This window comes from Capsicum annuum, chromosome 12, assembly GCF_002878395.1.
Source record: "Capsicum annuum cultivar UCD-10X-F1 chromosome 12, UCD10Xv1.1, whole genome shotgun sequence".
Lineage (NCBI taxonomy): Eukaryota > Viridiplantae > Streptophyta > Magnoliopsida > Solanales > Solanaceae > Capsicum > Capsicum annuum.
Genome location: NC_061122.1, coordinates 121,458,869 through 121,478,149, shown reverse-complemented (window position 1 = coordinate 121,478,149; position 19,281 = coordinate 121,458,869). Strand labels below are relative to the sequence as shown.

At 31.1% G+C, this 19,281-nt stretch overlaps 1 pseudogene; it reads left to right on the top strand.

Moving 5' to 3' along the window:
• Positions 1 to 16,958, top strand: part of LOC107849108 — a 66,274-nt pseudogene extending 49,316 nt beyond the window's left edge.
• The last annotated feature ends 2,323 nt before the right edge of the window (positions 16,959 to 19,281 follow it).

The following is a 19,281-nucleotide window of genomic DNA, read 5'->3' as shown; positions in this document are numbered from 1 at the left end:
CAGTCCACCAAAGGACAGATTCGAGAATTATTTGATTTTTAGGGGCGTTTTGGTCATTCTCCCTCACCCAAAATCCGTTCAACCCTATTTTAAAGCCTATTAGAAGCATTATATGTTATATTTCATCAAATTCCCTCAAAAAGAAAACCCTAAGCTCCTACATCCAACTTCAAGAACCTCCAAAGTTCACCATTAATTCTGCAAATTTATTCAAGATTCCAAGTTCCTAGTTCAAGAACTTCAAGAACCTCCAAAGTTCACCGTTAATTCAGCAAATTTATTTAAGATTCCAAATTCATAGTTCAAGAACTCCAAGAACCATCATTCAAAGGCACGATTAACATCTCAAAAACGAGCATCAATCTAAAGTTCATCATTCAAGGTATGTGGGGTTTTTCAACAAGAACTATCTTTCGTTCTTTTGCCCAAAAGTAATTTTCTTTACAAAGGCATGATTTTTATTTGATTTTTTACGAATTTGAAGCATGAACCCATATCTTATGATGATTATTATGAAATCTTGATGTTTATGATTTTGAAAGATGAATTTACATGTGTGGAGATATAAAGCATGAATCTTGAACGATATTTATCATGATTTTGCTATTTGGATCGTGAATCCCCATTGAAAATTGTATTTTTTTAGAAAGTGTGTGTTATAAGCACGTTGATGTTGAATATTTGAGATATTTTGAATGATTTGACCTTTTGGTCTTAATGGAGTTGTTTTAAACTCGAGTATGAAAGAAATCCACAACGTGGTTGATTTGATAGATAGGAAGCATCCGGGAGAAATCTTTAGCACCAAGTGGGAGGTATAAAGCAATCTTACTTTCCTAGAACTACGTGCCCCTGTAGGAGTGAGCCTGAGGCTGATTTATATAGTGATCGCTAGTTTGTGTGGATTTTATATCGATAGTCCTACTCCGATGGCAAGGATAGGACGGCTCTCCCCAACGTGGATTGTACGTTAGAATCCATGTAGCTCACATGGTTTATGTCGGTTATAGGATCTCCCAGTGTTGTGTGTTTCCTTGTGTCTATGGTGAATGGTGAAGTGATTTGAAAGTGGAATTGTGATAGTTATTCTTTCAAAAGATTTAAATGATATTTACATTATGAGAATTGATATTCTTGATGAACTGAAAGTGATTGACAAATTATATGATGACTCACATGTGTTATTGTACTTATTTCATCCTCTCATGATTATGATGATTTTCTTTAGGCTATGTGAGTCTTTCATACATCCTGCATATTTCTTATAAATATATTGATGATGATGTTTATAAAACTGCATACATCCCCATATACTCAGTTCCTTTCCATAGTACTGACCCACATCTTTGGATGTGGGCTGCATTTTCTTGGAATGTAGGTTCAGGAGCTCAGTTCCAAGTTCGACAGTGATTCTTTGGGCACGCTATTCTATATCCTCTATCATGGTGAGTCCTCATGTTCCGAGGACGTGATGTCTGATGTTGGTTTCATAGAATTATTTATATTTGATACTAAGTATGAGTCAGTTGGGGCATGTCTTAATGGCTCGCTGGTTTTATTGATTCTCTTAGAAGCTTGTCAGACTAGTATAGATATTTGAAGTTGACTAATAAGTCGTATTTTGTTATCTTTCTGAAATTCTTTTATTCTTGGATGATGATTACGTTGTTGATATTTGAGGGTTATTTATGAAAACCCCGTTGATTCGTGTTGAACTGAATAAAAATGGCTCAAAGGGTTAGCTTGGGGCTACTCGTAGCCTCAAGCACCATGTGACGCTCCGGGACTCAAATTTTGGGGCGTTACAATACATCATACAGATACATGTTTTAATTAAATTGATTTGCACGTTGTAAAGGATCTAACGGCTAAACTAGCATTAAAACAACAATTAAGCTATCTAATTATGGTAAAAATAAAATAATATCCCACAATGTATGGTAATTAGTTTGTTATTCCACTATTCTAAACACGAAACTTTCCATAATCTAATTGTATAACCTTTCCAGATCTTTTTCAAATTGCAAAAAGTTCATGCGACCTGTTCAAAAAAATCAGACAACCCTTTTTTTATTTCTTGATTTTGTTTGAGTAATTGCAATGAATATTTCAATGTTTTGTTACGTTATTCTAATGTTTGGGTTAACGATATCAACTATGAAGGCTATAAGAGCGATGAAATCGTGGTTAGTGAACATGTATGTTATGATAACTTAATTTCGATAATTATTGTAGAACTGGAAATTGATGAAAGCAGGAAAAAAATTGAGGCTCGTTACATAGTTGATGGTAATGCGGCACCGTTGTTGATTCGTAACGAGATGGGTGTGAAGCTTTATATCGAAATTAAGAAAAGTGAGCATGATTTTGGGACGTATCCACTTATCATCACTACATTAGATAAGTCTGCTAGTGAATTATTGTTTGATGGGAAAGTTGGTGCAGTAAGGTATTTGAAAAATTCATCCGAAAAAGTTGCGGAATTAATTAGTTATAAATCTAATTATTCTGATCCTTTGCCTTTGTTCGATATGAAGGGGAACAAAATCATTATTGATTGCAAACATAATGATGTTAAGGTTGGGCAAATCCACAAGGACAAGTGTACTCTAATTTCAGTTATGGAAAGGTATGCAGTAGAGCATTCCTTTAATTTCTATGCAAAAAGATCGGACTAGAAAAGGCATGTTTCGCCTTTAACGTATTAATTATTGTTAATTATCTCTACTTTGATGAATTATGTATCTAACATTACATAATTATTGTTTTTCATAAATTTATTGTAAGGTCGAGATACATATTTCTGTGCGCATGATACATTTTTCTAATATTGTATCTGAGGTTCTATAGTTGTATTTAATTATGTATCTCGTTGTGTTTTAGTTTTATCTATATGAACATACGAAAGATACATAATAGTATTGTTATAGATACATGTTGTACACGTTTGTGCAGTTTATGCATCTATTTTTTTTTCCAGTACGTGAAGAAAAATATGCTGAAGTTTAGTTTTCATTGTTACAGTTATGTCCTAAGATGTTGTTTGGAGGATTGTGTTTGGATATTTAAAGCATCATGCCGGTGGGGGACTGAACTCTTTAAAGTTAAATTTATTCAAGATGTCCACACATGCCCGTTGAAAGATCAAGTTTTTACGAAGCTTCAAGCTACAGTTGGGTTTGTTAGTGGTTTTGCGGCTCTAAAACTTGTCAATTATAGGAAAATACAAGTCGTTACCGACTTATTTGTAAAGACTATTTTCAGGTGTTATCTCAACATCCCTCTGTCAAATTATATTAGACAATTTAGGTAATTTTAGATATATCCAATAGATACATGTAGTTAGTAGACTAATTTGCTTAAATCAAGAGATGTAATGGCTAAATCTCCATTAATGTAGCAATTAACCTAACCAATAATGGTAAAGGATCAATAAAATCCCGCATAAATAGGTAATTTGTTTCTTATTCCATATTTTTAAACAAAAACTTTTCCATTATCAATTTCCAGATAGAATGACTTTTTTTTATTCTGTTTGACAAACTTGCACATTAAGAATCTTAGGTACTTTCTTAAGAAACGGTGAATATAATAACTATTTCAATTTAACAAATTCATATGAAAATAGTTAGATGAACGATGCATGGTGAAAAAGCCAATAGATTGTACAAGTCAATGTTGCGAAATTAATAATAGATACAAGCTTAAATAGATTGTATCTCTTGTTAAATATATTTTGTGCATAGTGTAAAGCCTATGTACTATAAATACGTGAATTACTTATTTGTATATATTTATTAAAAGAGATACATAATAATTTATTTGAGATACAAAATAACTAATATGTATCTCACGTAACGTAGCAAAAAAATATAAAAGCATTTCTTTGTAACATATAACTAAAACGTATATCAAAACAATAATATATCAGAAACTGCAATAGTCATATGTAAATAATCCTGATAAAGCAAAACTAGTTTATAATCAAAAGAGCTAATGTATGTTTTTGTAAATATTCCAAAATAACCAACAGTTAAAGCATTTACTAACATCATCAAATCTTTTAATTTACAAAAAAAAAAAAAAAACTCAACATTCAGAACACAGTATTTTGTTGTTGGTATGAAGCTGCTCCTTGGTCTCGGTGGATCATCATTTTTACTAAAGTATCCACTCTCAGCCTTTAGAGACCCATACTTGCACAAAAGTGTTGCATATCTCAAACGATGGTATTGAGCATCAATACTCGAAGATGGTATGCCTAATCCCTTGCTCAGATACTCGGCAAACACAACTACAAAAATACCACAATCCCTGCATAGTGATTACTAATTGAATTAAAAACACATATATGCTTGTAGCCGAAAACCATAGATACAAATTGTATCAAATAAAGAAAATAACAAGACACCAGTATTAAGACAACTTTAATAGATACATACATGTACATTAACACAGAAATATAGATACAAATTGTATAAAATGTATCTGTTGTTTTAAACCTATGTTTTACACCTACAAAGTTGTATAAAAATTGCATAGATACATAAACCAGCATTAACACAGAACCATAGATACAAAAATATATAAAATATATCTGTTGTTTTACCCCGATGTTTTACACCTATAAAATTGTATAAAATTCTCATAGATACATACACCAACATTAACACATAACCAGTAAAACAACGGTTGAAATAACATGTATCTATTGGTAAGCTTATTTCATGAAAAGTTAAACAACACGAGATACATATAAATGCATAAATAGGAAAAGATTGATACAATATAGTACAATATGTATCTATAAGCGTATAAACATGTATCTATTGTTACGTTAATTTCAAAAATATTTAAAAAATAATAGATACATATAAATTCATCAACAAAGCACCAGTTATACAAGAGATTGAAAAACGTATAAAGCATGTCTAAATATGTATCTCGGCCAAATATTTTTCAGATCTGGACATGCACCTTTGGAAGCTCTTCTCTTGAAATAACTTCAACAAGTCTTCTTCTTTTAGCAGGATCTTTACTTCCAGCGCTTTTAAAACCACTTTTCTTAGAAACTTGAACTTCTTTTTTGTTATCCTTCTTGAAATGTTTTTTCCCGCAACTTCTACATAATATGTGGATCATTTCTATGCTTGAATCTATTTTCATCAAAATCATGAGATTCGTAGTCAAAACTGCCAGGAATAAAGTAATTAACTTCTTCATTCGGTTTGATAATGTCTAATTGAGAGATTCCAAGACTAAAAGATGGTCCCGAATCTCTATTTATTATGTTAATTCAAAAAAAGTAGTTTGAAAAAAATGATAATAAAAAACTTCGTTCAACAATAACACCGAAAAATCACTTGTAAAAACAGTCCCCAAAAAAATTTTTTTGAAAAAAAATCGCCATATAAGATTAGAAGAAATTGAAAAAAATTTTAGGGAAAAAATTTGCCTTAATTCAAAATTTTGAATCAGAGGAAAAAAAAATAATTGAAATCATCCCCTGAATTAATGGGGTAGATGGTGGAAGAAGTCGTTCTTAATTTGGTAGAGAAATGACGTATGATGAGGAGCCTTTAACTTGTATCTCAACTTTTAGTAACAATAGTAAATGTTGGGATATAAGTAATATTTTTAAAGTGGAGGGATTTGTAGTAGTTTTGAAACTTAAGTTGTTCTTTTAGGTAATTTTTCCTAACTTTTTCAATCCAAAAATTGAAATTTTCATATCCAATCTGAATGCCCTGTACTCCACCCCGGGTGATTTTTCGATATTATTTTTGGGATAACTACATATCTTAGCAAACATAGATTTCTAATTACCTTATTTAGCCTAAGTTTTAATTAATTACAATTCATAGTCTCTCTCATGTATTTTTTCTCTTTTTCTATTTTCTATTATTCTCCTCTTTCTTTTTCCCTTTTCAGTTTTTTTTCTTCATTTTTTGTTTTCCTTTTTTTGTTGTTCTTTTTCTTCTTTTTTTTTCTTTTTTCACCTTTTCTTTTTCTTTTTCGTATTTTTCTTTTTTTCTTATTTTTCTTTTCATTTTTTCTCCTCTTTTTTTCTTTCTTTTTTTTGTAATTTTTCTCTCATTTTTTCTCCTTCTTTTTTTTCTTTTTATTTGTGTGAACTAGCAAACACAAATATAAGTGCGAACTATAAAATAAAAATACAAATGTGAATTATAACATACAAATATATATGTGAAATATAAAATACAAATACAAATGCGAATTATAACATACAAATACAAGTATGAACTATAAAATACAACTACAAATGCGAACTATAACATACAAATACAAATGTGAACTATAAAATACAAATACAAATACAAATGTGAACTATAACATACAAATACAAATGTGAACTATCATTTGTATTTTTCTAATTATTAAAAAGGAACAATTGATTTTCTTTCTACTAATACTTGTTTGTATTTATTGATACAAATAAATACAATTCAAATTTTTATCCAAATACAATATATACAAATACATATTGTATTTGTATTTGTAAAATTATTTGTTTATAATTGTATTTGTACCAAGTGATATTTGTTTATTTACAAATATGAATGATAATTTTGATACAAATATAAAACGGTACTTTTGTATCAAATGATACATTACATATTTATATATTTTAGAACCAATAAAATACAATTGATGCATTTACTTATTTGTATACAAATACAAATGATAAATTGTACATAGTCACGGCTAAATACAATATGCAATCAACTTACAAATACAAAAATAAAATAATTCCTTAAAAATAAAAAGGTATCGACGAAAATAGAATACAAATACAAGTATAATCCAAACATAATCTAAATATACAAACACAATAAAATCATAATATAAATATAATTCAATATAACATGCAGTCAATTATAAAATACAAATACAAAACAGTTCTTTAAAATACAAGTGCGAATTATATAAAATATAAATGATGGCGCAAACTAACAAATACAAATACAAATATAAATACATGTGCGAACTATAAAATACAAATACAAATATGAACTATAAAATATAAATACGAGCGCGAACTTTAAAATATAAATACAAATACAGTTGTATCAATGAATACAAAAATATGAATGATGGTATGACTACAAATACGATAAACATTTGTGGTATTTATGTTATCATCCATCACTTGCGTGCTCGACTATTCATATTTTTTAAAAATATAAAATAGAACAAAAAAATGATAAAGAAAATAAGTACAAAAAAAAAATTAAACAAGAAAAGGAAAAGAGAAAGAAAAATAGAAGTTAGAGATTAAAGAGAGAAAAAAATAAATAATAATAAAAATGGAAAAAAATAGAAAAAAAAGAAGAAGAAAAAAGGGGGAAACACGAAAAAGAAAAACAATAATGGTATTGTTTTTGGAAAGACTAAATATATAGTGTATTTATATTGTTTATGAATGCACCACTGAGTAAAAGTGAATACAACGGTTGAGAATCGAATACAACAGCTATAAATGGTAATTATGTAAAATGTGGTTATGAAAGAGGGGTTTTATAGCAAAGCGCCGCTATTTCTAAAAGATCCCCATTATTTTTTGACAATTTATTTAAAACATCTACCCAAAAGAAAAACAAAATCTAGTTAAAAGGATAGACATGTGACCTTTTTCTTGGTTTAGCGCATTAAGTAATTTCTTTTCTGTCCCGGAATCTCTGCAAGCCCGTTGTTTCACTCTATTGATTGTTTAAAGATTAACGAGTTATTATTTCTTTCATATTATTTTTCCTTGTTATTTAATTTTTGTCTATTTCTCAATCTTAAATTCTCAAGTCATTTCATTCAGATTTCTTGTTGGTTCATATGAATTCCTCTGTTTCCTTTCTCCAGCAGTTTTCTTGATCAAGACAATCTATGATTCTATAGCACAACACTTAGACATTGTAGGAAATTGAAAGAAGTTTGAAAGAGAGATTGCGAAAAATTGAATAAATAGTTGAATTTGAATTATTGAATTGAATAACTTGAATGAATTGATTATTATTGAATAATATTGATTATTGAATTGAATGAATATTGAATGTATTCAATTTAATGAATACTTGATGAATATAATTGAGGTACAATGTCTTATTTATACAACTAATTAATCATCTAAATAAGGCAGAAGTCTAAATAAGGTACAAAATAATAAAATGTATCACTCTTAAATAAATAAGATAGGATACACTCCTAAATAAGGTACAAAATATTAGAGATATATACTAAATATTTACCTAGGATGTACACAAAGGAATAAAATCATATCTAAGGATTTTTTAAATTTGAGTCAAAATCAATATGTTGATGCAGTTGAAACCAAGGCTGGTCCAAGCTATTTACAGATGAATATACAGTGAGATGAAACAGGTGAATCAATCAATCCAATAAATAGATACAACAATATTCCAATAGATTGGCAACCTGTTGAATTGGTTATTTCCTTTTATTTTTCTAAAGATTGACTCAAAATTGAAGATAGGGGCATTTTAAGGAAATAAGATGAAATCATAATCGACTAGATTGGGATGGAAAAAATAGCTAGAAGTATGGCATCATTTGACATGAGAGACACTCTCAGAAAATCAATGCCAGACATTTGAAGGACCCTTGTATTTGCCTCTTCTCAATGGACTAATTTGCATTGTCACAGAAGCCACTAATGGGGCATTGGACTTAAACTTGCTAGGCAATTGGATGAGTCAGGGGCACATCTTTTCATGGCAGTGAGAAATAAAAATCTTGCTCATCAACTCGTCCATAAATGGCGAAAAAATAAAACTGACTCAAGGCCCCTAAACATTGATGTTTTGGATCTTAATTGTTAGATAACGGATCATGGGTCGCCCATGTGGATCAACCCGACTCGACCCATTATTTATTTATTTTTGATTATCTGAAAAAAAAAAGATAACAGAGTAACCTATTGATTTAAAAAAAAGGTGGGAACAATTACTCAACAACTGTTCACCCGCCCAATTTCTTTATACGTATTCTTCTTCTTCAGGTAACAAAAACTAAGAGAACAAGATCAGAAGCAAAAAATACAGTGCATCTAGCATAAACACTAAGAGAAAAGAGCATTTAGTTTGTGACATCAAAGCTTTGTTTCCAATAGATTCAAGGCAGATTTGGAGCAATTTTTTCGGTAGCAAATTCAACACTTTTTGCAACAAAATATCAAGGTACACACTGATTTTGCTCCATAATTTACTAATAATGGCATCAAAGCCAGGTTAAATTTCTCCATTTTGCATGATTTTAATGTCGAGTTTAAGTGTAACTCTTCGTATTATTGAAAACGGACATACCTGTTAGAAAGATAGCATAACCGGTTGTAGATCGAGATTTTGGTCCCGACAAAAATCAGACTGACAACCTTTCAATCTGTCATATGCGCTACCATTGCGCTACAGATCTGTAATTCTTTTTCTCTTTTGTTAAAGAACAGAGAGATTTTCTTTTGATAATTATTAAAAAAAGGATAGAAGAAGAAGAAGTAGTATAACAAGATCAATTTTCATGGTAGAATAGATCTGTACAAAGAGAATTTCTTCCATATCCTTCAATTTTTTTAAGAAATAATGAAGAGATTCGTTTGTTTGTTTTGAGAAGAAAAGTGAAGAATGAGTATTTGGTCATTCTGTTCGATGGAAAAGTAAATAAAACAAAAAAAAATTCTCTGCACATGCATGTTTAGAATGGTGGGTCATTCTTATAATAACAGAGGCTACTTTTATTAATTTATTGTAAAGGATAAAAGGGGTATTTATATATTGTTAATGGTTTCTATTTACTAATACTAAAATAGTATTAGTGTACTGTTTATGAGAGTTGCAAATAATTTTTTATAAAAAAGGGGACATAATTTTTTTTTGTGGAATTGTGTAACCACTTAAATTATTTTTGGGACATTTTTGTGATTTAAATATGTGTTTAAATTAATTTTGATATAATTTTGTCTCATTTAGTCCCTAATTTATCCTTAACAGATTTTGCATTCTACTAATAAATTGTGACATAAGTTGTCGCATTGAATGGATAACCATTCTTATTGTTTTTTGTTTCTTATTTCAGATATGGATGAACGGGGACAAACTCGAATCACTTCACGTGGGAGTTCAGGATGTCGAGCAAAGAAATAAAGTGGAAGAGCACGTTCTTGAAGGACATATTTTCGAGGTCGTGAGATTATACGAAATGATATCCCAGGGCGACACAAAATCTATTACGAATAAAAGGACTTTGTAAAGGAAAAGATAGAAGAAACTAAAAGAATTCAAGTCTTTTAAGATGACCCCAAACATTACTGTTGGTAGTTTTATACATCTGCTTGAAATGAAACGTGTAGAACTGGAAAATTATGTAGAAATCTCAGATTAGGAAGCATTAGTAATTTTAACAAATTCTCTCCGTGAACTATGAAATGAGAGATTAATTGATGTTTACCACGATATTTGGCCTAGCGAGCCTTTTTGGGTGTATATAAATCGTCTCGAATATTTGTGGGATGACTTTTATCTTTAGATTGACTTGTAACATGAAGTTATTTATTAACTTTATACTATATATATTAAGTTGTTTATCTCCTTTTACATGAATATTATTTATTTATTTGAGTTTAAAATGGCTTAATTAAAAGCTATCATTTTATTACACGTCAAGAAATTAATTTCTAATTTGGGTCAAGTATTTAGTTTGTATATGATGATTGGATTCTTAAGTGTCCTTTCAATTTTACACTAAATATGAAATCTTTAGGCAAAATAATTTGCTTAAATGTGTAATTTGCATGCATAATTGATAACACACTTGCGTAATTATCTTTTAATAACAGACATGGCATCAAAAAACATAACTGTTGACTTGAACAAAGGAGAAAAACTAAATGGAGACAACTACGATATTTGGAGTCGTAAGATGTGGTATGTACTGGAAGAGCAAAACACTCTTGAAGGTATTCACCATGTCTTAAGTCTACCAGAAAAGGGCAATACTGCACAACACAAAAGAGACCTTGAAGCTTATAAGGCTTGAAAAAAGACTGATTCCATTTCACGTGGAATCATTGTAAGTTCTGTGGTTGATAACCTGATATATGAGTGTGAGGAATTTTCTACTGTGAATGCCATCTGGTCACACTTGCGAGGAACATATGGGGGTACTTCTGTCACCCACCTCAAATAGCTGACTATCAAATTTGGCACTTATAAGAAGCATCATGATCAGAATATCAAACAACACCTTAGGGTGATGTCGAATATAATAGCTCAACTCAAAAGTACTGTTCACGCTCTTTCGGATGATCAGCAGGTTCAAGCAGTGATCCGATCACTTCCCAACAGTTGGGAACACTTGAAGGTCAACTTAACCCACAATGACAACATCAAAACTTTTTCTGATGTTACCCGTCATGTTGAACTTGAAGATAAGCGGCTTAGTTTCGCTAAAGTTGCTTCTAATGTCTTTATGGCAGAATCAAGTCGTAATAACTCTTCAGGATTCAAGCGTAAGAAGAAGTGGAAAAAAAACGGGAAGGGTAAAGAGACCGAAGAAGGACCTTCTGAGTAAAAGAACAAGCCAAATTCCAAAAATGGAAAAAAGTTTTTCAAGAAGAAAGACAAGAGCAAGATTAAATGCTACAACTGCCAAGTTCTGGGGCATTTTACTCGTGAATGTCCAGGGGAGAAAAAGGTAGCATTTCTAGACGCATATCTAAGTGCTACATATGTTTCTAGAACTGCTTTATTAACTGAATCTTATCCTATGTGGATTGTAGACTCAGGAACCACTGACCATGTGAGTCGAGATCGAGAAGGGTTTATGGAGTTCCGTCGAGTTTCACCTAGATTAAGGTGGATCTATGTAGGAAATAATGCAAGACTTAAAGTCAAAGGGATTGGTACTTGCAAAGTAGATTTGCGTGGACGCCGGTCTTTAATACTGCATGATATCCTATATGCTCCAGAAATTTGATGAAATTTAGTGTCTGTGTCTGTTCTTTTAGATGTTGGTTTTCATTTGTTCTTTAGTCGTAATTGTGTAAGAATTACTCTAGATAATGTTTTTATGATTTTGGAAATTGTTATGATCGCTTTATTATTTTAGATTGTAATCTTTCAACTTATGACTATTATGTTGACCGTTGTGTAATGACATGTTATTCAAGTAATAATGATGTTGATATACTTACTTGGCATGCTAGATTGGGTCACATAGGGAAAGACCGAATGAATAGATTGGCAAAGGAAGGACATCTAGGTTCTTTCTCCAAAATTGAAATGCCAACTTGTCAAAATTATCTTGCCGAAAAGATTACACGTAATATTTGGGAAGACTAAAAGAGCCGAATTCCCATTATAATTAATCCATTCTGATATTTGTGGTCCAATGAATGTGAGGGCAAGGACTGGTGCTTCATATTGCATTACATTCATTGACGATTTCACGCATTTTGGTTATGTCTATTTGATATCTCATAAATCAGAAGCACTTGAATGCTTCAAAAGATATATGAATGAAGTTAAGAATCAATTAGACAAAAGTATAAAGGCATTAAGAACTGACAGAGGATGTGAATATCTGTCAAAATAGTTTGAAGAATTGTGTATTGAAAAGACATTATTAGACAATTGACTACTCCTTATACACCTCAACAAATTGGTGTAGCCAAAAGAAGGAATAAAACATTGTTGGATATGACAAGGTCTATGATGGCGTAGGCAAATTTACCAATCTCTTTCTGGGGAGATGCATTATTAACTACGGCCTACATATTGAATAAAGTGCCTTCTAAATCAGTATCTTCTACTCCTTATGAACTATGGACTGGTAATAAACTAAACTTTAATGATCTGCGACCTTGGGGTTATGCTGCATATATTAAAGATTGTTTTGGTAAGTTTGGAAAATTAAGTTTAAAAGGAAAGAAATGTATCTTTATAAGATACTCAGAACACTCCAAAGGATATATGTTCATCGGTGAATTGGAAGATGGAAGTACTACTGAAATTGAATCATGAGATGTCACATTTCTGAAAATAATTTTTCAAAAAGGAATGAAATAAAGAAAAATGAGACTCTTTACGAAATGTTGAATCTAGATGATCAAATAATGTCACAGGACATGCTTGATAATTTAATTGATCAAGAAATGATTCTTGGTCCAAGTGGGAGTCATGAATCCCAAAATTCTATTAAGGAATCTGAACTTCAATTACGTAAGAGTACCAGAAAAGGTATACCTAAATGATCTTATGAGATTGAGGATTATATTTTCTTGGTATCTCTAACAGAATTGGATTAACCTCATTTTGTGACTGAGGCTTTATCAAGTCTTGAAAAAAATGAAGAAGAATTAGAGTCCATGAAAACCAATAAAGTCTGGGATCTAGTTGACCTTCCTACGGGGCGTAAAGCTTTTGGGAACAAATGGATTCTCAAAGTCAGACGCAAATCAGATGGATCAATAGAAAGGCACAAAGCACGGTTGCTGGCAAAAGGTTTTACTCAAGAAGCTGGAATAGATTATGAGGAAAATTTTTCCAGTTGTGAAATTTACCTCAATTCGATTGCTTTTAGCTATAGTTGCACGTTTAGATTTTGAATTACATCAAATGGACGTGAAGACCGCTTTTCTCAATGGAGAACTAAATGAGGAAATCTACATGGAACAACCTGTAGGTTTTGTTGTTAAAGGCCAAGAAAAGAAGGTTTGTGAATTAAACAAATCAATATATGGCCTAAAGCAGTCTTTAAGGCAGTGGTACCTGAGATTTTATAAGAAAGTGATTTCATTTGAATTCACCATGATCGATGAAGACCATTGCATATATGTGAAAAAGTCCAATGAAATGTTTGTGATTCTTTCGCTCTATGTGGATGATATTTTACTAGCTGGAAATAATTTGGAGTATGTAAAAACTCTTAATTCATGGCTTTCAAAGTCATTTGACATGAAAGATATGGGTGAAGCAGACTATATATTGGGTGTTAAAATCCAAAGTGACCGTTCCAAGAAAATTTTGACTCTATCTCAAGAAACATACATAATGAAAATTTTGGAACGTTTTTGAATGAATAGTTGCAAATCCATGGATACTCTTATAGCAAAAGGTGAAACTTTAAGCCTTACAATATAGACATTTGTTATGCCGTAGGTCTGGTTAGCAGGTATCAATCTAATCCTGGAAGAGATCATTGAAAAGAAGTAAAGAGAATTTTTTGATACCTGAAGGGAACTGCGGATTATTCACTATGCTATAGTGGATTCGATTTATCCATAAGAGGTTATAAAGATGTTGATTGGGCTGGTTACCGGTATGATAGAAAATCAACTACTAGTTATGCTTTCTTACTAAATGGTGGTGCAATTTCATGACAAAAGTAAGAAACAAACTTGCACAGCCCTGTCAACTATGGAATCAGAATTTGTGGCTTGTGCATCTACAGTACAAGCAGCTGTTTGGTTGAAGAGATTCTTTGAACATTTGAACATCGCAAAGAATTCTAAGGGTCTCATGATTTTATATTGTGACAATCGAGCGGCTATAGCATAGACGAAGAATCCTAAATATCACAGCAAGACCAAGCACATTTATATTACGTATAACTTTATAAGAGACATAGTAGCAAGTGGAGAAATAATTTTATAATACATTCTTAAATGAGAAATGATACCTGATCCCTTTACTAAGGTGATATCTATAGACTTGTTTGAGAAACATGTTATGGCTCTAGGGTTACGTAGGATATGATTATGTTTATGTATTGTAGATGACTTGATTAAAATTATTATCAATATAAGAATCTTGAATTTATGTTTAATCTCATATGCATGTTAAAATATTTGTATTAAAATAGTGTGTCGCGAGAGTGGTTCTATCACACGAGCAATCGCCTCTTACATCGAGGAACGTGAAGAGAAAAGTTTCACCATAAGATAATAACTTATTTTGTAAAGTCGGATGTGAGTTTCTGTAAGAATATGGATTTGAGACTTATTAAAGAAAGAAACTCAGGTTAGACATTTAGAGGTGTCTAGACCTAGATCTGTATGATGTTGAATGGCTAAAAGAATAAGACACACGCACTAATAAGGTAAGAACATCGTAGCACGTATTTCATACCACGTGTGCTTAGCGACCAATGGGTTAATGGAAGAATAAATCCCTGCTTCTTCATTGTGTAAGACCCTAAAAAGTTATTTTAACTTTTCATTGAAATACCCTTAGACCTTTAACTATTTCTTGAAGTTTTGATTGATGTTGCTACTTTAGCATGTTACTAATAGCCATGAAAGATTTGGCAATGTGGTGCATGTCTAGGAAAGCAGTTGATTTGGAATAGATAGATTCGAGTTGAAAGGAAAGCCGATTAAAATGAATATATTAACTTATTTACACAAGTCGGCTATCACACTAACCATATAAGAGTCAAGTGTAATTGTGCATATAAAGTTAATCATGAACTCGAGTTCACCTCTTTAAGAGGATAAGGGATCATGAACTCGAGTTCACCTCTTTAAGAGGATAAGGGATCGGATGAATAACTACTGAAGTAGTTAATAATGTCTGGGGAATTGTGAGTATTAGTATCCTCATATCAGTAGAGAATTTTTTCCACATGTGATTGGATTCCTAAATGTAGCTTGTAAAACTTTATAGGTAAAACTCGTGATGCTCACAGGTTGCATGAACTATTTGCTGTATGAATTGGTGATTTGTTGATGTCGTACTGGTTCGGGTCATGTCCACCATGTGCGAAGTGGGAGATGTTAGATAATGGGTCATGGGTAGCCCATGTGGATCAACCCGACCCGATCCATTATTTATTTATTTTTTATTATCTGAAAAAAGAAGGTAAGGGAGTAACCTATTGATTTTTTTTAAAAAAAAGGGTGGGAACAGTTACTCAACAACTGTTCACCCGCCAAATTCCCTTATATGTATTCTTCTTTTTCAGGCAACAAAAACTAAGAGAACAAGATCAGAAACAAAAAATACAGTGCATTTAGTAAAAACACCAAGAGAAAAGAGCATTTAGTTTGTGACATCAAAGCTTTGTTTCCACGAGATTCAAGGCAGATTTGGAGCAATTCTTTTCGGTAGCAAATTCAACACTTTCCGCTGCAAAATATCAAGGCACTTCCTAACATTGATCTCTTCTATCTCAAATCGGTTGCAAAATTTGCACAAGAATGGAATTCAAAATCAAAACCACTGCATGTTCTCATCAACAATGCTGGAAATTATTCCATAGGGCAGCCTCAAAAATTTTCCAAAGACGGGTATGGAACATACTTACAAGTGAACCATCTTGCCCCTGCATTATTATCTGTTCTGCTCTTGCCTTCCGTGAAAAGAGGCTCTCCCAGTAGAATTATCAATGTGAATTCCCGTATGCATGTAATCGGCTTTGTTGATACCCAAGATATGAATTTTTTAACCAAGAAGAATAAATTCACGAGTTGAAAGGCCTACTCAAGTAGTAAGCTGGCACAAGTGATGTTTAGCAGTATGGTTCAAAAAAACCTGCTTGCTGATAGTAATATTCATGTGATATGCGTAGAGCCAGGAAGCGTACGCACAAATGTTACTAGAGATCTTCCGAGAATTTTGAATACTCTTTATCAGGAAATGTTCTTTTTCATGTTTGATGCTCAACAAGGTTCAAGAAGTGCACTTTTTGCAGCCACTGATGCTGATATCTTGAAATGTTGTGATAAGTTGAAAGAAGAAAGGTGGCCTGTTTGTGCCTTCATTGGTTGCCATTGTAGAACGGTGAAACCTAGCAAAGAAGCATTTAATGTGGGAACTTCTCATCAAGTATGGGAGAAGACATTGGAAATGGTTGGCCTTCCTACAAATGTTGTTGACGTTATTCTTCAAGGAAAAGAAATTCATTGCCGCTATGGGGCTAACATAGATCAATAAGCATGTAATTCCTAGGTACAAGAAGATTTGTTTTATACTTATTCGTGCAGTATAATTTTTTAAGGAAGTATTTCCTGACACTTCCCGGAGTAGTATGGCCCGTACGTGTTAGATATGACTATCAATAAGAAACATATCGAGGATCTGTAATGATTACTTGGCCTGTGGTTTGGCCATACATATATAAAATTCTTCTAAACTAAACATGAGAAGGTATTTCTTATGGAAGAAAAATTCCTTATGACATGGTACTTTTATGGACTATTACTGCCTGCTGTACTGCATAAAATATGGTACTAACATTGAAAACGGTAAAAACATTTCATTTAACCATATAGTAAACCAAGATTACACAAGTATTTTCCTGTATGAATTTGGTGATGGGTACACTACTACGGGGAAAAGCCATGGCCAACTTCCAGAGCCTACACTCATAATCAATTGGTTTAACTGAACCCATGGAACATATATGTGCGTGGGAAAACCACTAAAATTCTAAGACATTAAAAGTTTAACTCAAGTTTAAATTGTGAATCCCTCTCTCAACTTTACTATAGTTGCTCGCCCCTCAACGGCCTCAACGTGATTGTACCTAGTTTAATTTGTCACATGAATCAATGATAAATATTGCACTTGACAGGCATGCCATGAGCAGTTCACCCCGCACCCCAACAAGGTAAAATCAAATCTTAAGTGTTCTTGTGATCAACTTTTACTTCTTCCATGTAAAAGAAGAGTCCAGCTTCCTACTTACTAGCAATGACAATCTAGCCTAGTTCGGATGCATTAGATGCTAAGGTTACCTCGGCTGATTGCTTAATTTACAAGTCCCTCTGTTTCCGTATGTGTGACCTTAATGGCGAGCACTCTTTACCCTTTGACTTGGCACGAAAGCACGGAAGGGCCAAACCCCATTCCTATTTTAATTTCAAAATATAGGGCTGCGTACCGTTCGTTAAGTATTCAGGAAATTGCATGTCATATATCCAAATATGGGTGATTTTAAATATTTGATCCTAAATAAGAATGTCTTTAAAAACATAGTGTTTCTTACTTTTTAATATACTAAAAGTATCATTTTACCCATTTACACCATATATTTTTATTTTCCATACTCATTTATTTCTCAAATTTTATTTTTTATTTTTTTTATTTTTCCTTTACTTTTATTATTCTACTTTATTTTCAGTTTTTATTTTTTTCTTTTAAATTTATTATTCTATTTTTTATTATTTTGCACTTTTTATATCTTGGGCTTTGCAATTAACTCTTTCGTGATTAATACAATATGTTAGTTGCCAAACTAAAATTAAAAAAATAGGAAGGTAGTAAAAGAAATCATTTTTTTCGTTGAAATTTATATTATATATGTTTTATGTTTTTTTTTCTTTATAATAATGAAACAAAGATGGAAGACCTAACTACTTGTCAGTCAAATTTTAGTTTGAAAATAATCATTAGAATAATGAAAATATCAATTAATTTAGTATTATTTTTGACACCTAATTATAGGAGACTTTAGATATTTGACCCCAATAAGAAATGTCTTTAAAGAATGACCTTCCTTACTTTTTAAGTATAGTACAAGTGTCATTTTTTCTCTCTACACCTCAAATATATTTTTTTAACTTTCCATTCGTATTTGTCACTCAAATTTTATTTTTTATTATTTTCACTTTTTATTTTTTCCTTTAATTTTATTATTCTATTTTTTATTATTTTCACTTTTTTTAAAAAAAAATTATTATTCTATTTTTTATTATTTTCACTTTTTATTTTTTTTTCTTTAATTTTATTTTCATGTTTTAGTTCATTTGTCTCTATCTTTATTTTTTTCTCTTTTTTTTTCTCAAGCATTGTCTATTTTTTTTAATTCATTTGTCTTTAAACTTTATTTTTCTTTTATTTTTTGTTTTTATCAGTTCTCTTTTTTTCCCCTCCCTTTTCTCAAACTTTATTTTTATTTTTTCCTCTCATTTTTTTATTCTCAATTGTTTTAATTCTTCATTTTTTTCTTAATCTTTATTTTTTTCTTTCCTTTTTTTTTCTCACTCTTTTTTTTTATTTCTCTATTTTGTTTGATCGTTTTTTTCTTTTTCAGTTCTCTTTTTTTCCTCTTTTTTTTTCAAACTTTATTTTTATTTTTTCTCTCATTTTTATTTTTCTCAATTTTTTTAATTCTTCGCTTTTTCCTTGATCTTTATTTTTTTTCTTTCCTTTTTTTCTCAATCTATTTTTTATTTCTCTATTTTATTTGATCTCTTTTTTTTCTCAATTTCTATTATATTTTGCTAATAAATAAAAAAATTGAATAATCCGCAAA